The following is an 18,240-nucleotide window of genomic DNA, read 5'->3' as shown; positions in this document are numbered from 1 at the left end:
AGGATAAGGTAACGTTTGTCAACATATTTTCATAAATCCACTCTACAAAAAAATGTATCTTCGCTTATATTTAGCCAATATTGATCAGAGTTACCTTGTCCTATGGATATCTACACAGTTATAAAATTGGCACGGTGGTGTAAGCCTACACGAAACACAGACCTTATTTGAAGTAGATCAAGACATTCTCTATGGAAGACATGAACGGTAAAATAACGAAGGAACCCCTTTTAAATTCAGCCGCAAGTTATTACAGGATTTATAACGCGTCGACTATTTCTCTCTAAACCATATACCTTTGACTAATCCGGAAACTACCACCTCGAAAACAAAACGTTTATTCCGTTCCGTATTTTATCTAACGGGTGGCATCCATGAGTCTAAATATTCCTGTTACATTGCACAACCTTCAATGTTGTCATAATTACGTAAAATTCTGGCAAATTAGTTCGCAGAGCCAGGCGGCCCAAACTGTTGCATATACCCTGACTCTGCGTGCAATGAACGCAAGAGAAATGACTATTTCACCTGGTTAATATTGCTTGCTAACCTGGATTTCTTTTAGCTAAATATGCAGGTTTAAAAATCTATACTTGTGTATTGATTTTAAGAAAGGCATTGATGTTTATGGTTAAGTACACATTGGAGCAATGACAGTCATTGATTGATTGTTTTTTATAAGATAAGTTTAATGCTAGCTAGCAACTTACCTTAGCTTACTGCATTCGCTAACAGGCAGGCTCCTCGTGGAGTGCAATGTAATCAGGTGTTAGAGCATTGGACTAGTTAACTGTAAGATTGCAAGATTGGATCCCCCGAGCTGACAAGGTTAAAAATCTGTTCCTAGGCAGTCATTGAAAATAAGAATGTGTTCTTAACTGACTTGCCTAGTTAAATAAAGATTAAATAAAGGTGTAAAAAAAATATTTAAAAAAATAGGCAAATCGGGCCCAAAAATACCGATTTCCGATTGTTATGAAAACTTGAAATCGGTCGACCTCTAGTCTGTAGTTCCAGGGAGTAAGCTACACACTCTCAGGCCCAGGGCAGGCAGGCGGGCAGGGAGTGTAGGCCTAGAGGCCAGGAGTCAGAGGTCACCAGGTCAATGTGGGCCTACCTGGAGGTCAGGAAGGCCCCAGGGAGAAGGCCCAAGTGAACAAGTGTGTGAGTGACACTGTCCTTCAGTGGGGCAGAGTAGGCAAATTCATGTAAAATCGTGTGATATGAAAATGGACACACTAAAGGATGTGCAATGTGTAGGCCCACTGAGTAGACATTCTGAACCATGTTTGAAGTCAGTATGTCACATGACCAAGGAGCTATTGAAATGTAACATTTTGAATAATTAATGTAAAATCGTGTGAGATGAAAATGGACAAACTAAAGGGTGTGCAATATAGAAGGGTAGTCAGTGGACATTCTGAACCTTGTTTGTGGTCAGTAGGTCACATGACCAAGAAGCTATTGATATTAGAAACATTGCAAAACATGGAAAATTGCATGAGATGAAAATGGACAAACTAAAGGGTGTGCAACGTGTAGGTCCGCTGAGTGTACATTCTGACCCTTGTTTTAAGTCAGTAGGTCACATGACCAAAGAGCTATTAAATTTTAAATGTAAATAAATAATTTAAAATAGTGTGAGATGTAAATCGACAAAAAAAAACGTGTGCGCAATGTGGTTGCCACCGGGTTAGCTAGAACCAGTTTTGAACGTTTTAGGAATAATGGTTAAAGAGCTATTGAAATGTGAAAAATGTGATGTGTCACTATGTTGACGGTCCCTAACTGCTGTTGGTGGACGCAAGGAAAACTACAGGTGAATATCCAACCTGAAACTGTCTTTACCTCCGTACCAAACAGCACCTATCCTGTAACTGCTAATGGAGCATCCATCACATTAGCCCGTTACAATCCGCTAGCTACGCTTGGATTGGAAAATATTTGTTTTGCACACGTTTATAAACATTTGCAATCCCACCTGTGTTCGAGTGAGTATCATGAACGTTGACTCGTTACAACAAACATTACTTGTTCCTCACCTCTCTCCGTGGGCTTCTGTTAGGAAAGTCTAAAATTGATATTGATTGTGTCAGAAAAACATATCCAATTTCATTGGGCTCCCGAGTAGCGCATCGGTCTAAGGCACTGCATTTCAGTGCTGGAGACATCACTACAAACACACTGGTTCGATTCCAGGCTGTATCACAACCGGCCGTGATTGTAAATAAGAATTTGTTCTTAACGGCCTAGTAAAATAAAGGTTACATTAAAAAAAGTTTTTAAATGAAGCTAACCATGTTGTCTAATTTTCTTAGGAAACAATTAGACAATCGGGACCATGTTAGCAGGTTCCTCGTCGTGACAGCATATTGCATGTAAACTCACCTTTATTCTGACGAGAATTATTAGTAGACAAGGCCGTCGCGCATGTAGCCCTATTTAACGGGTTAAGCACATGAATTCCATAAATGAGACCATTTATTTGTCCTAAGGACAAAATGGATTTGTTCATTGTGTGTGCAGCCATGTTTGACCATGTAATGTCAACCTATGGCAAGTCGAGAGGGACCGTTTTTTTAGCGAAACAGAACGCGCAGACAAGATTGGTATCAGTGCCCCCCTTTGATATAGATAATGAACTGCAATTTGCGAACAGGTGAAAGCATTTAGCCAACAAAGGTTTACTGTATTATGTATTTCGTAAAATGTATGCCTATTTTAGAATTTCCGAATTTCTTTATCTGTTAGACTACATTTTAAGAGCTCATATAACATTTAATTGTGTTTATGTAGTTTGAGTACCAGTCTCCTCAGCTAACATTCCACTCTTGTTCATGCCACTCCTTACCAAAGATACTGGCCTTTCAGCAATCTCAATGTTCAATATGTGCTGGATTTGAATTGCTCATTGGTTGTTGGATATAACATGACTATTTTCCATGACAACATGTCAAGCCTAGAAAATATAATTAGAATGTATAACAACGTCAAAAACAAACATTTACCAGTTAGCTAGGCAAGTTGTTGTATTTCGAGACTTAAAATCAAACCTAAGACGTTTTCTGGTTGGAATTGCAGTATGTATTTAGTTTGAGAATTTAGACATGAGTTAGCAACTTTTGACAGACTGGTTTCATCTCTGGACAAACAGAAAATGGTTGCTATAGCAACCGGATACCAACGTGTTCTGTGAAGAAAAAAAGGGTGTTCCAATATTTGCATAATCGTTGTGATTGGAGGATAGGTGTGAGGTTTATCGAATAGGATTAATATTTAATCAGAATATTCATATTTGAAGTTGGCAGACTAAAGTCAGTTTCTTTGGCACATGACATGGAGTACAGGGAGTGGATTAGCTAAAGAGACTGGTACCCAGGCTAGTGTTTATGGACTATTTAGGCCATTCAACTGTTAAACTTGGGATATCCTAGCTCTCATGATCATTATCTAAAAAAGTACGCTAGTGTTTCTGATTGTATTCATAATCTTACTTGGCTCATCCTTGGTAGACAATACAATTTATTTGCGCCGCTGAGGTCACGTGCGTCAGGTGGATAATGTTGAGCACAAGATGAAAGGTTCCAGTGTATTTCAGCAGCATCCCTGCCGCCGTGCGCGTACTGCCACCAGCTGTTGCTTTTAGCAAGCACAACACTATCCAGTTTGTGACAGACGCACTTCAGAGACAAGCTGCGAAAGGATAGAAACAACTACCTGATTTCTGTATTCTAATGTTCCCTTTTTCCATGGTGTCCACTGTAATTTACGCACAAACACGTCTTACATCTGGGTACCACTTTGAAGGGAACTGAATGTCCTCAGCTGAAAGGTAAGTTCACTTTTATTTTTATTTTAACATTAAATTAATTTGGGCTATCTGAAATGATTACTTTTTTACAATAAAATATGTTAAGAGTTATATCCCTATAGGACATTTGAAATAACTAATAGCTGAAATGGAAACATCCTAATATTCCATTGCAAATATTTCTGTATTTTGTGTTGTCTGGCAGATACATGTTTTTGAAAGCTCATCCAACACATCTGATCTGTTAGTTTGATGGCTCAAAACATACATTTATAGGTCGGTTGTCAGTTTCTTATACAGGTAAAGAGAAACAGATTTACAGATTTGCTCTAATCATCATTGTTACAGTGGCTCAAATAGCTTCTAATTCACTTCCAAGACCATTTTCAACAAACGTGTTTTGCATAAACCATGTTTGGTCCTAAATATTTGAATATTCAAAGTAATAAGATGCTACTGTAAGGTTAAGAAGATGATAACTGAAGGTAACTCCTATGCCCAAGGACTCCAATGCCTGACAGAGTTTTTGTGTGTTTGATGGTTGTCCAGCGTAGCAGAGAAACTCAATCTATGGCCTGGTGACAGCAGCAGTGTTTGTGAGAACAGACTGTCATCACATTATCTGCTGTGGAGGACAGGCACGGTGGAGGGTTGCTAGCTCCTGTTACGTTCTAGCCTCACACCACAAAGACTTGTTTCCGACGGATTTAGTGACCATGATCCGTTCACTTTTCAGACCCAGGTCAATTTCCTTAAGGAAAAGGTTTTGACACCTACTGAATAGTGGCCATGATTTTTATGGTGGATGATGCTGGTCTATAGAGAATAAGAAGGAAAGGGAGAGAGAGGGGGTAGAGGAGCTTGGACATGATGGACTATGGCCTAAATTCAGTCAATGCTATCAGGGTGGTATTTCACCTGAGGTAAAGCTCTTGTGTGACCCTCTATAAATGTGTTGTAGACCTTGTGTGTGGTGACCTCTGGTCTTTACCATTGGCTAAGGAATCTATCATGCAGGGTGACACACACACACACACACACACACACACACACACACACACACACACACGTTATCTGTTACCAAGATGGTCTAATGCCTCTCAACTTTGGACCGCTTGACATCCATCATCATTACCAGTTTGAGATAAGTTACCAGTATTGTGTCTGTTGGTTGTGTTGATGTAAACAGATCACATGTGAAAGGAGATAGCTATAATGATGACGCATAGAGATGACACACTTCTCCAAATCCATAGTCACAATGGTAATCCCCTGTCCGTCCTCATCCCCTTGCAACATTAATGGACCAGAATCCTCTGTGTGAGCTCTCAGGGCTCAGGCCTGGGATGTGACTTCTACTTAAGTACAGGCACAAGTCGTCAGATTCATATTTGAACTTTGGACAAAAACAGAACATTCTGAGATTCTGAGACCTGGAAGTGTTAATGTCTGATTTCCCATTGTAAACAAGTGAGTTATAGCAACGGCACATATGAAGGATGAATACAAGGTAAGATATGCCATCTCAGGCATAGTCTATCATATCCAAGCTCCTTTACCCTCTGTCTCTCCATCTCCTTCTCTAGCATCATCCACCAGAAAAGGAAAATGCACTAATTACACTGAACAAAAATTAACGCAACATGCAACAATTTCAAAGATTTTACTGAATTACAGTTCATATAAGAAAATCTGTCAATTGAAATGAATTCATTAGGCCCTAATCTATGGATTTCACATCACTGGGAATACAGATATGCATATGTTGGTCATAGATACCTTTAAAAGAAAGTAGTGGCGTGGATCAGAAAACCAGTCAGTATCTGTTGGGACCACCATTTACCTCAAGCAGCGTGACACATCACCTTCGCATTGAGTTGATCAGGCTGTTGATTGTGTCCTGTGGAATGTTGTCCCACTCCTCTTCAATGGCTGTGCGAAGTTGCTGGATATTGGCGGGAACTGGAACATGCAGTCGTACACGTCGATCAAGAGCATCCCAAACTTGTGTACAGATCCTTGTGACATGGGGCTGTGCATTATCATGCTGAAACATGAAGTCGATAAAATGCAATTGTGTTCGTTGTCCGTAGCTTATGCCTGCACATACCATAACCCCACCACTACCATGGGGCACTCTGTTCAAAACATTGACATCAGAAAACCGCTCGCCCACACGACGCCATACATGCTGTCTGCCATCTTCCCGGTACAGTTGAAATCGGGATTAATCCGTGAAGAGCACACTTCTCGGTTACGACGCCGAACTGCATTTAGGTCAAGACCTTGGTGAGGACGACGAGCATGCAGATGAGCTTCCATGAGACGGTTTCTGACAGTTTGTGCAGAAATTCCTGGTTGTGCAAACCCACAGTTTCATCAGCTGTCCAGGTGGCTGGTCTCAGATGATCCCACAGGTGAAGAAGCCAGATGTGGAGTTCCTGGGCTGGCGTGGTTACACGTGGTCTGTGTTTTTGAGGCCGGTTGAACGTGCTGACAAATTCTCTAAAATGACTTTGGGGGCGGATTATGGTAGAGAAATTAACATTCAATGCTCTAGTAACAGCTCTGGTGGACATTCCTGCAGTCAGCATGCCAATTGCACGCTCCCTCAACTTGAGACATCTGTGGCATTGTGTTGTGTGACAAAACTGCACATTTTAGAGTGGCCTTTTATTGTCCCTAGCACAAGGTGCACCTGTGTAATGACCATGCTGTTTAATCGGCTTCTTGATATGCCACACCTGTCAGGTGGCTAGATTATCTTGGCAAAGGAGAAATGCTGACTAACAGGGATGTAAACAAATTTGTGCACAACATTTGAGAGAAATAACCTTTTTGTCCCTATGCAACATTTCTGGGATCTTTTATTTCAGCTCATGGAACATGGGACCAATACTTTACATGTTGCGTTTATATTATTGTTCAGTATAGTAGGGGTAATACCTTTTCCTTAAGGAGACTGACCTGGGTCTTAAAAGTGGGGAACAGATTATGGAAACAAGTCCTTGTCGTCGGAGGCTGAAAGGCTGTTCCTGGAGAGCTACATGTTGTGGCTGTCAGCTTTTGCTTCAGTGCAGCACAAACACCCTATTTCATCTAATCAAGGTCTTAATGATTATTTCATTAGTTGCTGTTTAGGGTTTAAGTGTCGGGCTTGGTCAGAACCAAAGCATGCAAAGTGCCAACCATCTCAGAGGGTTGGTGACTGGTACTGTACTGTGTTACAGGGTTCAACTGTCACTGTGATCACCCTGCCCATTAGATCTAACCTATTTGATCTCCTCTTCTCCTCTGCAGTTCTGTAGCCTAACAAAGAGCGCTTTAGCCTCTGGGGTGGACGTGCCTCGTCATTAGCTGTTTATCTCCTCCCACCTGGACCTGTCTGACCTTTAACCCAGCCCCCTGCTCCTTTGAACCGGACTGTTCTCTTTGACAGTATGAGCGAGAAGAGAGGATGTCCCTTTCAACTGCTGAACCGTGCGCACAGAGACTACGGTGGTAGTGGTGGTGGAGGATCCAAGACCTTCGGGCCAAATTGTCATGCCACCACCAGCCTTACCAACCCGGGACCGAGCCCCATGGGTAGGAGCCAAGGCATGGGCACCATGGACAGTGACAGGTCCCTGGCCCTGGATGAGGCTGCCGCTGCTGCTGCTGACAGTACACGCTACTCTCCTGTTTCACTGAAACTGGAGCCTACAGCGGTGAATAATGGATCAAACACTCCCTGCAGCGGGCAGACGGACACAAAGGACCCACCGCTGCAGATCGACGGCCGGCCCCCTGCCTACTGCCCTAACTCTCCTCTCCCTCCAGCCAGCCGGCTGCGCTCCACCATACACTCCCAGAGCCCCTACGTCACCAAGACTAGCATGCAGGGGGATGTCTACAACTTCCTAGAGAGACCCGCTGGATTGAGATGCTTCCTCTACCACTTCTTGGTGTGAGTACCTACAGTACATTTTCATCCTTTGCTGGTCACTTTAACATACATGTAGGCAGCTAAAGGGCTACCCACTTGGCACACACTGGTTGAATCAACATTGTTTCCACGTCATTTCAATGAAATTACATTGAACCAACGTGGAATAGATGTTGAATTGACGTCTGTGCCCAGTGTGTAGACAGCTTCTCTAGCTCAGTGGTTTTCAACTGGTGTGCCTTGAGGAACTCTCAGGTGTGCCGTACATTTTTTGCTACTCTTGATAAAAAAAAATGTATCTCACAAATGTGACCTGTGGAATGTACATGTCATTTTGACTTGGGAGCACCAGTGCCGCTCAGATAATACATTTTACGGCGCATGGTTACATCTGTATCATTGTTTCAGGTCTGTTGTGCTCAGGCTGTTACATTTGAATCATCTGAGGGGGGCGCATCAAGAGCAAAGTAATTTGTATAATTTTACGTCACCTGTGAGAATCATTAGCATATGCAAGTCTGACTAGGTTTAGCTATACTACAGTCTCTGCCATAGATAAAAAACAGAGCATGGCCTTGTGTCCGTGGTTGCACCTTTTACAATGCAGAAAACCTTTCATCTCTAGCTCAAACTGTTCAAAACTGAAGACATATTTTAACAGAGCTAAAAGAAAATCTTTCTGGTGTGGATTGCAGGACACTCTTAAAGGGGTACACACAAATTAATCACCATGAGTAAGGAACTATGCAAACTATTAAAATAGTTCAAATAAACACTATTTCATCTATTAAAAGTTTGTCACAGAAAATAGATAATTTGCAGTATGCTTCAGATGAGATGGAGGTCATTACCACAAAATAAATTAATAAGGACATTTTAGGTGTGCCGCAGAATATTCTATATCAAGGTGTGTCATGGTTCAAAAAAGTTTGGGAACCACTGCCCTAAAAAACACAAATTCCTAAACATAACATGAAATATATCTTTATGAATAATATTAACATTTACATTTTCTGCAAAGTTTGAAAGCCACACATTTTCTATTTGAACCCCCCTCCACATTTGCATAGGGAGTGACGTGTCACATTTTCTGGCCTATCCAGACAAAGGAACAATTTCCTGTGCCTGTGACACTCACAGCTGCGCTTGCAATAGCGCATATGAAACAGTCTTGACATGAAAAAATACTTAATCATTTAATAGAATTGAAACAAGATCCATTTCTCTTGGTCACAGATGGACGAAATCACTTTGTGCTTAAAGCTGAAGTTGTAACGAGTCTGCACACATTTGAATGGGGTCTCTGAGTTGCTCAGTGGATGTTGTCGTCAGTTATATGAAATAGTGTCAATATTGTACTGTCACTAAGTATGATCATATTTGTTTTACAGTTATGACAAAGGTGAAATCTTATAGTAAGTATTTTATAATTTGATTGTTAATACATTTAGAGGGCGTTTCAGTAATTAAAATTCCTATTTCCCCACATTTGTTGAATAGTAAAAAAATTATGTATGATTTTTCATATTTTTGTAATATTTGTACTATGTACTTGAGCTTGTGTCCTCAAAAGTGAGTGCACCTTAACAATCTTTAGAACTATTTTTCTCAGAAAGGTGAGTTCCAGACCTTTCTAAAACTAGGCAACTTTACCAATTATTGTTGATGGCCATCTCATGAAAAATATTTACATTTGGGTATGTCTATTTAGGCGGGATCCTAATTGTTGCCCTATCATTCAAGAGGTTGGACAATACCACTTCTACTGTTTATTGACTTAAACAAGTGGGTGTTGAACTTGAGGTTAAAACCTCTACAGGATCGGTGTCCCCCCCGCGGGACGGTTGAGCTAACGTGCGCGCAGGTAGCCTAGTGATTAGAGCGTTGGGCCAGTAACCGGAAGGTTGCTGGATCGAATCCCCGAGCTGACAAGGTAAAAATCTGTCATTCTGGCCCTGGGCAAGGCAGTTAACCCACTGTTCCCCGGGCGCCGCTCCACTCCTCTCCACTCTGCTCCGCTCCATCAGGCCTTCCAGGACACACACGAGAGGAGAAAAAAGAAGGATGTGTAAAGGGCTGTGTACAGCAACCATGACAGGCTAATAGGCCTGCTCTTCATTATGATGACACAGATAGATAGGCAGGCAGAGAGGGAGAAGGGTGAGTGGTTCTGTACCTGGCTGACAGTGTTTCCAGCCCTATCCATCACTCCTCTTGTCTGGCTGGTCAAGACCAGAGTCAGGGACAGGCACTACGTAGTGAGAAGGAGAAGAAACAGACTGAACCCATGCCACGTTATCAGCTCAGAAATGACATCCGCCTCCGGGCCACACACGGACATGGACTCACATGCACGCACATAGTGACAGGTACAAAGACATGTCTCTGTATCTCTCTCACACACACAAACACACAGATAAATATAGTCTAGTACGGAAGAAATCCCTTGGGCTACCCACAGCGTACTCGGACAGGGTCCATAAATCCCCTGGGCTCCCGAGTGGCGCAGCAGTCTAAGGCACTGCATCTCAGTGCAAGAGGCGTCACTACAGTCCCTGGTTTGAATCCAGGCTGAATCACATCCCACCATGATTAGGAGTCCCATAGGGTGGAGCACAATTGTCCCAGCGTCGTTCGGGTTTGGCCGGGGTAGGCCGTCATTGTAAATAAGAATTTGCTCTTAACTGACTTGCCTAGTTAAATAAAAAAATAAAAAAGAATAAAGAGTGTTATGCAGTGCTGTCAGCAGGTGCTACAGGCTCACCAGAGAACAGACACCCTGGATCTCTGACGAACATGTCTTGTACCCAGTAGATTAGAGTTTTTTATATAACATTATCTGGGGATAAGGCATGTGTTACCTCAGCCTCACTCAGTTCCTCAGACAACAGGCTCCTTTGATCCGTGGCTTGCCAAGCCTCACACTTTCCTCAATGGCAGGGGACTGACGTAGCCCCCAATGGGGAAATGCAATCAGTGGTAGAAAAAGTACCCAATTGTCATACTTGAGTAAAAGTAAAGATACCTTAATAGAAAATGACTCAAGTAAAAGTAAATATACTTAGGCATCAAAAGTAAATGTAATTGCAAAAATATACTTAAGAATCAGAAGTAAAAGTATAAATAATTTCAAATTGCTTCTATTAAGCAAACCCGACAGCACAATTTAGTATTTTAATTTTAATTTACAGATAGCCAGGGGCACACTACAACACGCAAACATCCTTTACAAATGAAACATTTGTGTTTAATGAGTCCGCCAGATCAGAGGCAGGGGATGCCCAGGGATGTTCTCTTGATAACTGTGTGAATTGGGCCATTTTCCTGTCCTGCTAAGCATTCAAAATGTAACGAGTACTTTTGGGTGTCAAGGAAAATGAATGGAGTAAAAAGTACATTATTTTCTATAGGAATGTGGTGAAGTAAAAGTAAAGTAGTCAAAAATATAAATAGTAAAGTAAAGTACAGCTACTGCAACAAACGACTTAAGTAGTATTTTCTAAATATTTTTACTTAAGTACTTTACACCACTGAATGCAGTTTACTGACTAAAGTCAGACAGCTTTACTGATTTTATATTCTGTTAATATTCCACCATACACAGCAGATACAACCACACACAGCTGATACAACCACACACAGCTGATACAACCACACACAGCTGATACAACCACACACAGCTGATACAACCACACACAGCTGATACAACCACACACAGCTGATACAACCACACACAGCTGATACAACCACACACAGCTGATACAACCACACACAGCAGATACAACCACACACAGCTGATACAACCACACACAGCTGATACAACCACACACAGCTGATACAACCACACACAGCAGATACAACCACACACAGCTGATACAACCACACACAGCTGATACAACCACACACAGCTGATACAACCACACACAGCTAATTATTGTTTTTTACCTATGAGGTTGGCTGGCTGTGAACCGTGATGCTGCTTATCTCTGATGATCTTTCCATCTATTCATCTTCAGCTACATAACTAAGCGAGGAGGATTCTTCTGTTGCTGTGGACACTGAGGTATCCTGCCTAAACCCATGGTGGATGGGTGAGGGCCTGTCAGAGCAGGCTGCTGGTCAGATGTTATGATCACAATAGGCATACACTATTTCATAGTCAGCTTGCAGGTTTGAACCTGAGTAATGTTAGGCAAAACACACACAGACACTCTGTAGAACATTGTTTCAGTTGAGTAATATGGTATTTCTATAAACTAGGGTAGCATTGAGGATTTCCTACACTGGGCAACTTGTTACAGCTGTTGATAAGTAATTGATAGTAATCTGCAAAAAAATGTAATGTCATTACATTTAGGTATAAGAGGGGACCATAGCTACTATATATTCAGTAAAATTCATGAGTTGATTTAAAACCTGGATCGTCTCAGACCAGCCACCCGGACAGCTGATGAAACTGTAGGTTTGCACAACCAAAGAATTTCTGAAACCGGCTCATCTGCGTGTTCGTCGTCTGCGTGTTCGTTGTCCTCGCCAGGGTCTTGACCTGACTGCAGTTCGGTGTCGTAACCAAAGACCTTGAAGCTCTCAACCCATTCTACTACAGCCCCATTGATGTGAATGAGGGCGTGCTCAGCCCTGCATTTCCTGTAGTTGTCACTGGTCTAGAGAGGAGTAGGCAGGAGGCAGTCGCAGGTTTAGAACTACTGAATTTATTTAAGCACCAGAGATCAAAACGTAACGAAACCCAAACGCTGTGGTGATCAAAAAGTATATCTCCATAAACAAAAAGGCCACTAGCCTGAGGAGAGATACATGAAATGAGGGTGAGATACGGTAATTGACGGGAGCTGTAGTCACCTCATTGACTCTCCTCAGGACTTTGAGCGGCCCCACAAACTGCGGGCTCAGCTTCCAGCAGGGCAGGCGGAGGGGCAGGTCCTTCGTAGAAAGCCAGACCCTGTCAACGGGGTGAAAGACCGGGGCCACACTGCTGTGACGATCGGACGTTGCGTTGGAGGCGGGTATGCGCGGTGTTCCATACCTCCTCGGCGCGCCGAAAGCAATCGTCCACTGCAGGAGCTTCGATCTGACTCCGGTGCCAGGGTGCCACACTGAAAGGGAGGTTAGTGGAGGAGTGATGGAGGGAGTTTTGTGCATATTCTGCCCAAGGCAGAAATGCAGCCCACTCCCCCGGCCGGTCCTGACAGTAACTACGAAGGTACCTACCCAGTTCCTGATTTACCCTTTCCACCTGCCCATTTGATTGGGGACGGTACCCAGAGGTGAGTCTGACCGTGATCCCCAGTCGTTCCATGAAGGCCTTCCAGACACGGGTGAACTGAGGACAACGGTCAGACACAATGTCCTCCGGGATCCCGTAGTGCCAGTGAAGACACTTGCCAGCTGACCTAGCATTATCTTATTGTATCTCAGTATCTTTTCAGTTACATAAGCTGATTCATAATTTGACACTTTGATTAAGAAATCCTCATTTGGAAAAAGCTGTAATTTATTAGGGAGATAGCCGTTGATGGATGTCCCTAATAATCTATTGCTCAGATGCAATAGGCTACATTTATTACTAGGGCTGTGACGGTCTTGGCATTTGAGGTTGTACACGGTCACCGACATAACCGTTCAATAAAGGGGAGGTCACAATTCTGTTTGTACACTTGTTTACATGGATATTTGAAACAAGCCATTACACTTCATTATTATCATGGCATTTCATTATTATTATTATTCAGGTTATTACTTAGAAATATTTATCAACAAATGAAGAAATGCCAGGTTGGAGAGGATCTCCCATATTCGTATTGACACATTAACGGAGTCAAAATAAATATATATTTCTACCTTGTCTTTGTCTGTTGGCTTTTCTGCATAATAAAAAAAAAATACAGATCCTATTTCAAAGCACAAAACCATTCGAATGAAGTCTGATGGGTTTTCACCCATTTTTCCTGAAATATTTGCAAATCTTCACAAACCCTGCTGCGGTCATTCAATGGCAGTGGCATTGGCATTATGTTCTTCAAAGAGAGGACTCCGCAATGAGAGAAGTAATGTAGCCTAAGCTACTGAAAATAGTCATTTTACAAGATTAAATCATGATCGGAACATTTGATTCTTATTAAAGACAGGCTACTTTAGGAAACTTTCTGAATTACTTTTCGATTTTTAAACAACTAATTGTTCAATTAGTTATTTTTTTAGCTCAATGCGCACATTGCACAGTTTCTCTAGAGATAAATCAGACCCAGCCTGATGCTTTGCCCAGGTATCTCTACCTGAAAATACATGATCTAAATTATTGATATTTGGTGTTCAGCAGTCATAAAAGTATGCCTTATTTACTTTGAAGAAATACAAAATAGTGATTTTGTCAGACAGCATAGGCAGCAGCCCTATAGAGATGAGATGATGACTTGGAATGAAATAATAAAGTCATCAAATAAAAATGTAATATAGGCTACACAACAACTGCAATATTTTATTAAAGTAAAGTAATGTGAATAAATGATGGTTAATAAGTGATAAGCAGTAATGGGCAGTCACTACCATCACGGGACCTATATCAATTGTTTTATTCTGTGTTGCATAGTGCATTTAATGTTTTTTTTAAATGATTAATTATCAGAAAACCGTGATTATTTTTCAACAAACCGACCTCAAAAAGCAATAATTGCCTAGCACTACTTTTTCTACATATGGTTGTGTTGCAGCCTGCATTTAACATGGATTCCATTTAGATGTTTCTATACCTGGCCTACACACAATACCCCATAATGTCAAAGCGGAATGATCTTTTTTGAAATGTTTACAAATTAATACAAAATGAAAAGCTGAAATGTCTTGAGTCAATAAGTATTGAACCCCTTTGTTATGGCAAGCCCAGTAGTAAAAATGAGCTTAACAAGTCACATAATGAGTTGCATGGATTCACTCTGTGTGCAATAATAGTTTAACATGTTTTTTTATGACTACCTCATCTCTGTACCCCACACATACAATTATCTGTAAGGTCCCTTAGTCAAGCAGTGAATTTCAAACAAAGATTCAACCACAAAGACCAGTGATGTTTTCCAAAGCCTTGCAAAGAAAGGCACCTATTGGTAGATGGGTAAAAAAATAAATAAGTAGACACCGAATATCCCTTAGAACATGGTGAAGTTATTCATTCAAGTTTGGATGGTTTTTCAATACACTAAGTCACTCCAAAAATACAGGCGTCCTTCTTAACTTAGTTGCCAGAGAGGAAGGAAACCGCTCAGAGGGCAATGGTGATTTTAAAACAGAAAACTGAGGATGGATCAACAACATTGTAGTTACTCCACAATACTAACCTAATTGACAGAGTGAAAAGAAAGAAGCCTGTACAGAATAAAAACATTACAAAACAGGCATCCTATTTGCAACAATTAACATTTTGTCCTGAATACAAAGTGTTATATTTGGGGCAAATCCAATACAACACATTACTGAGTACAACTCTCCATATTTTCAAGCATAGTGGTGGCTGCATCATGTTATGGGTATTTGTCTCGCCCTGACCTTAGAGAGCCTTTTTATGTCTCTATTTGGTTTGGTCAGGGTGTGATTTGGGGTGGGCATTCTATGCTTTGTTTTCTATGTTTCTTTATTTCTATGTTTTGGCCAGGTATGGTTCTCAATCAGGGACAGCTGTCTATTGTTGTCTCTGATTGGGATTCATACTTAGGTAGCCCTTTTTCCCTCCTTTCAGTGTGGGTAGTTAACTTTGTTTGTGGCACTATAGCCCTGTAAGCTTCACGGTTGTTTCTTTCGTTTGTTGTTTTGTTGGCGACATTTTAAATAAAAAGGTAAAATATACGCTCACCACGCTGCACCTTGGTCCACTTCTTTCAACGGCCGTGACAGTATGCTTGTAATTGTTAAGGACTGGAGAGTTTTTCAGGATATAAAATAAATGGAATGGAGTTAAGCACAGGCAAAATCCTAGAGGAAAACCTGGTTCAGTCTGCTTTCCACCTGACACTGGGAGATTAATTCATCTTTCAGCAGGACAATAACCTAAAACACAAGGCCAAATCTACACTGGAGTGACTTACCAAGAAGACAGTGAATGTTCATGAGTGGCTGAGTTACAGATTTGAAAATCTATGGCAAGACCTGAAAATGGTTGTCTAGCAATGATCAACAACAATTTGACAGAGCTCGAAGAATTTTGAAAAGATTACTGGGCAAATGTTGCACAATCCAGCTGTGGAAAGCTCTTTAATATGGCTGGGGGGCAGTATTGAGTAGCTTGGATGAATAAGGTGCCCAGAGTAAACTGCCTGCTACTCAGGCCCAGAAGCTAAGATATGCATATTATTAGTAGATTCAGATAGAAAACACTCTGAAGTTTCTAAAACTGTTTGAATGATGTCTGTGAGTATAACAGAACTCATATGGCAGGCAAAAACCTGAGAAAAAATCCAACCAGGAAGTGGGAAATCTGAGGTTTGTAGTTTTTCAACTCTTTACCTATCCAAGATACAGTGTAAATTTGGTCCGAATGCACTTCCTAAGGCTTCCACTAGATGTCAACAGTCTTTAGAACCTTGTCTGATGCTTCTACTGTGAAGGGGGAGAGAATGAGAGCTGTTTCAACCAGAGGTCTGGCAGAGTGCCATGAGCTCAGTCTCGCGCACGCCCGTGAGAGTTAGCTGCGTTCCATTGCATTCCTTTCTACAAAGGAATTTTCCGGTTGAAACATTATTGAAAATTTATGTTAAAAACATCCTAAAGATTGATTCCATACATCATTTGACATGTTTCTACAAACTGTAACGGAACATTTAGACTTTTCGTCTGGACCTAGTGCTCGCGCCTCATGAATATGGATTTGTGACCTAAACGCAAGGTATTTGGACATAAATGATGGACTTTATCGAACAAAACAAACATTTATTGTGGAACTGGGATTCCTGGGAGTGCATTCTGATGAAGATCATCAAAGGTAAGTGAATATTTATAATGCTATTTCTGACTTCTGTTGACTCCACAACATGGCGGGTACCTGTATGGCTTGTTTTTGTGTCTGAGCGCTGTACTCAGATTATTGCATGTGCGTGTGCTTTTTCCGTAAAGTTTTTTGAAATCTGACACAGCAGTTGCGTTAAGGAGAAGTGGATCTATAATTCCATGTATAACACTTGTATTTTCATCCACATTTATGATAAGTATTTCTGTAAATTGATGTGACTCTCTGCAAAATCACTGGATGTTTTGGAAGCAAAACATTACTGACCATAACGCGCCAATGTAAACTGAGATTTTTGGATATAAATATGAACTTTATCGAACAAAACATACATGTATTGTGTAACATGAAGTCCTATGAGTGTCATCTGATGAATATCATCAAAGGTTAGTGATTAATTTTATCTCTATTTCTGCTTTTTGTGACTATCTCTTTGGCTGGAAAAATGGCTGTGTTTTTCTGTGATTAGTTGCTGACCTAACATAATCGTTTGGTGTGCTTTCGTCGTAAAGCCTTTTTGAAATCGGACACTGTGGTGCGATTAACAACAAGTTTATTTTTTAAATGGTGTAAAATACTTGTATGTTTGAGGAATTTTAATTATGAGATTTCTGTTGTTTGAATTTGGTGCCCTGCACTTCCACTGGCTGTTGTCATATCGATCCCGTAAGCGGGATTTCAGCCGTAAGAAGTTTAAAGACTTACCCAGAAAGAATCACAGTTGTAATCGCTGCCAAAAGTGCTTCTACAAAGTATTGACTTAGGCTTGTGAATACTTACACAAATTATATATTTCTGTATTTCATTTTAAATAAATGTGCATACATTTCTTAATAGCAAGTTTTCACTTTGTCATTATGCGGTATAATGTGTAGATGGGTGAGACAATAAAAAAAAAATTGAGGCTGTAACACAACAAAATGTGGAAAAAGTCAAGGGCACACACGCACACCCCTATAAAAGCACCCGTCAATCAAAGCCACCAGTGTATGTCAGACACAAGAGCAATATTTATCCTTTCCATAAAACATTAAAAAACCTAGCCCTACCTGAGGATTTTTGGAAGTATTCTATAAGATAATGAATTGACAAGGAAAGTATGAAGGGGACAGCTATGCTATAGTATGAAGATAGCCTAGGCTACTATTGTACTGTGCGGGGATAGGACCATGGCAATTTTTTTTGCCTCGCCTAGGGGGGCATATCAGCCAGAACCGGGCCTGATCAGCGTTTGATTAGTCTATAAATTAAAAAAGATTCTGTATTAAATTATACCATGCCAGTTTGGAGAAGACTGACGCATTGTCTATTGGACACAACATTATCGCATTATAGGCCTCAGAGCCAGATCAACCTTGTCGACTGCTGTTGAATAATTCATATATAATCAGACACATTCAACCTTTTTTTAAAGACCAATTTATTTATTTACTCGCAAGCAATGAAAACATGCATTGTATAAAATAATGTCCACGCATCAAATTTTTTTTTACT

Source organism: Salvelinus namaycush, chromosome 8 (assembly GCF_016432855.1).
Source record: "Salvelinus namaycush isolate Seneca chromosome 8, SaNama_1.0, whole genome shotgun sequence".
NCBI classification, from domain to species: Eukaryota; Metazoa; Chordata; class Actinopteri; order Salmoniformes; family Salmonidae; genus Salvelinus; species Salvelinus namaycush.
This window is presented reverse-complemented; position numbering follows the sequence as displayed.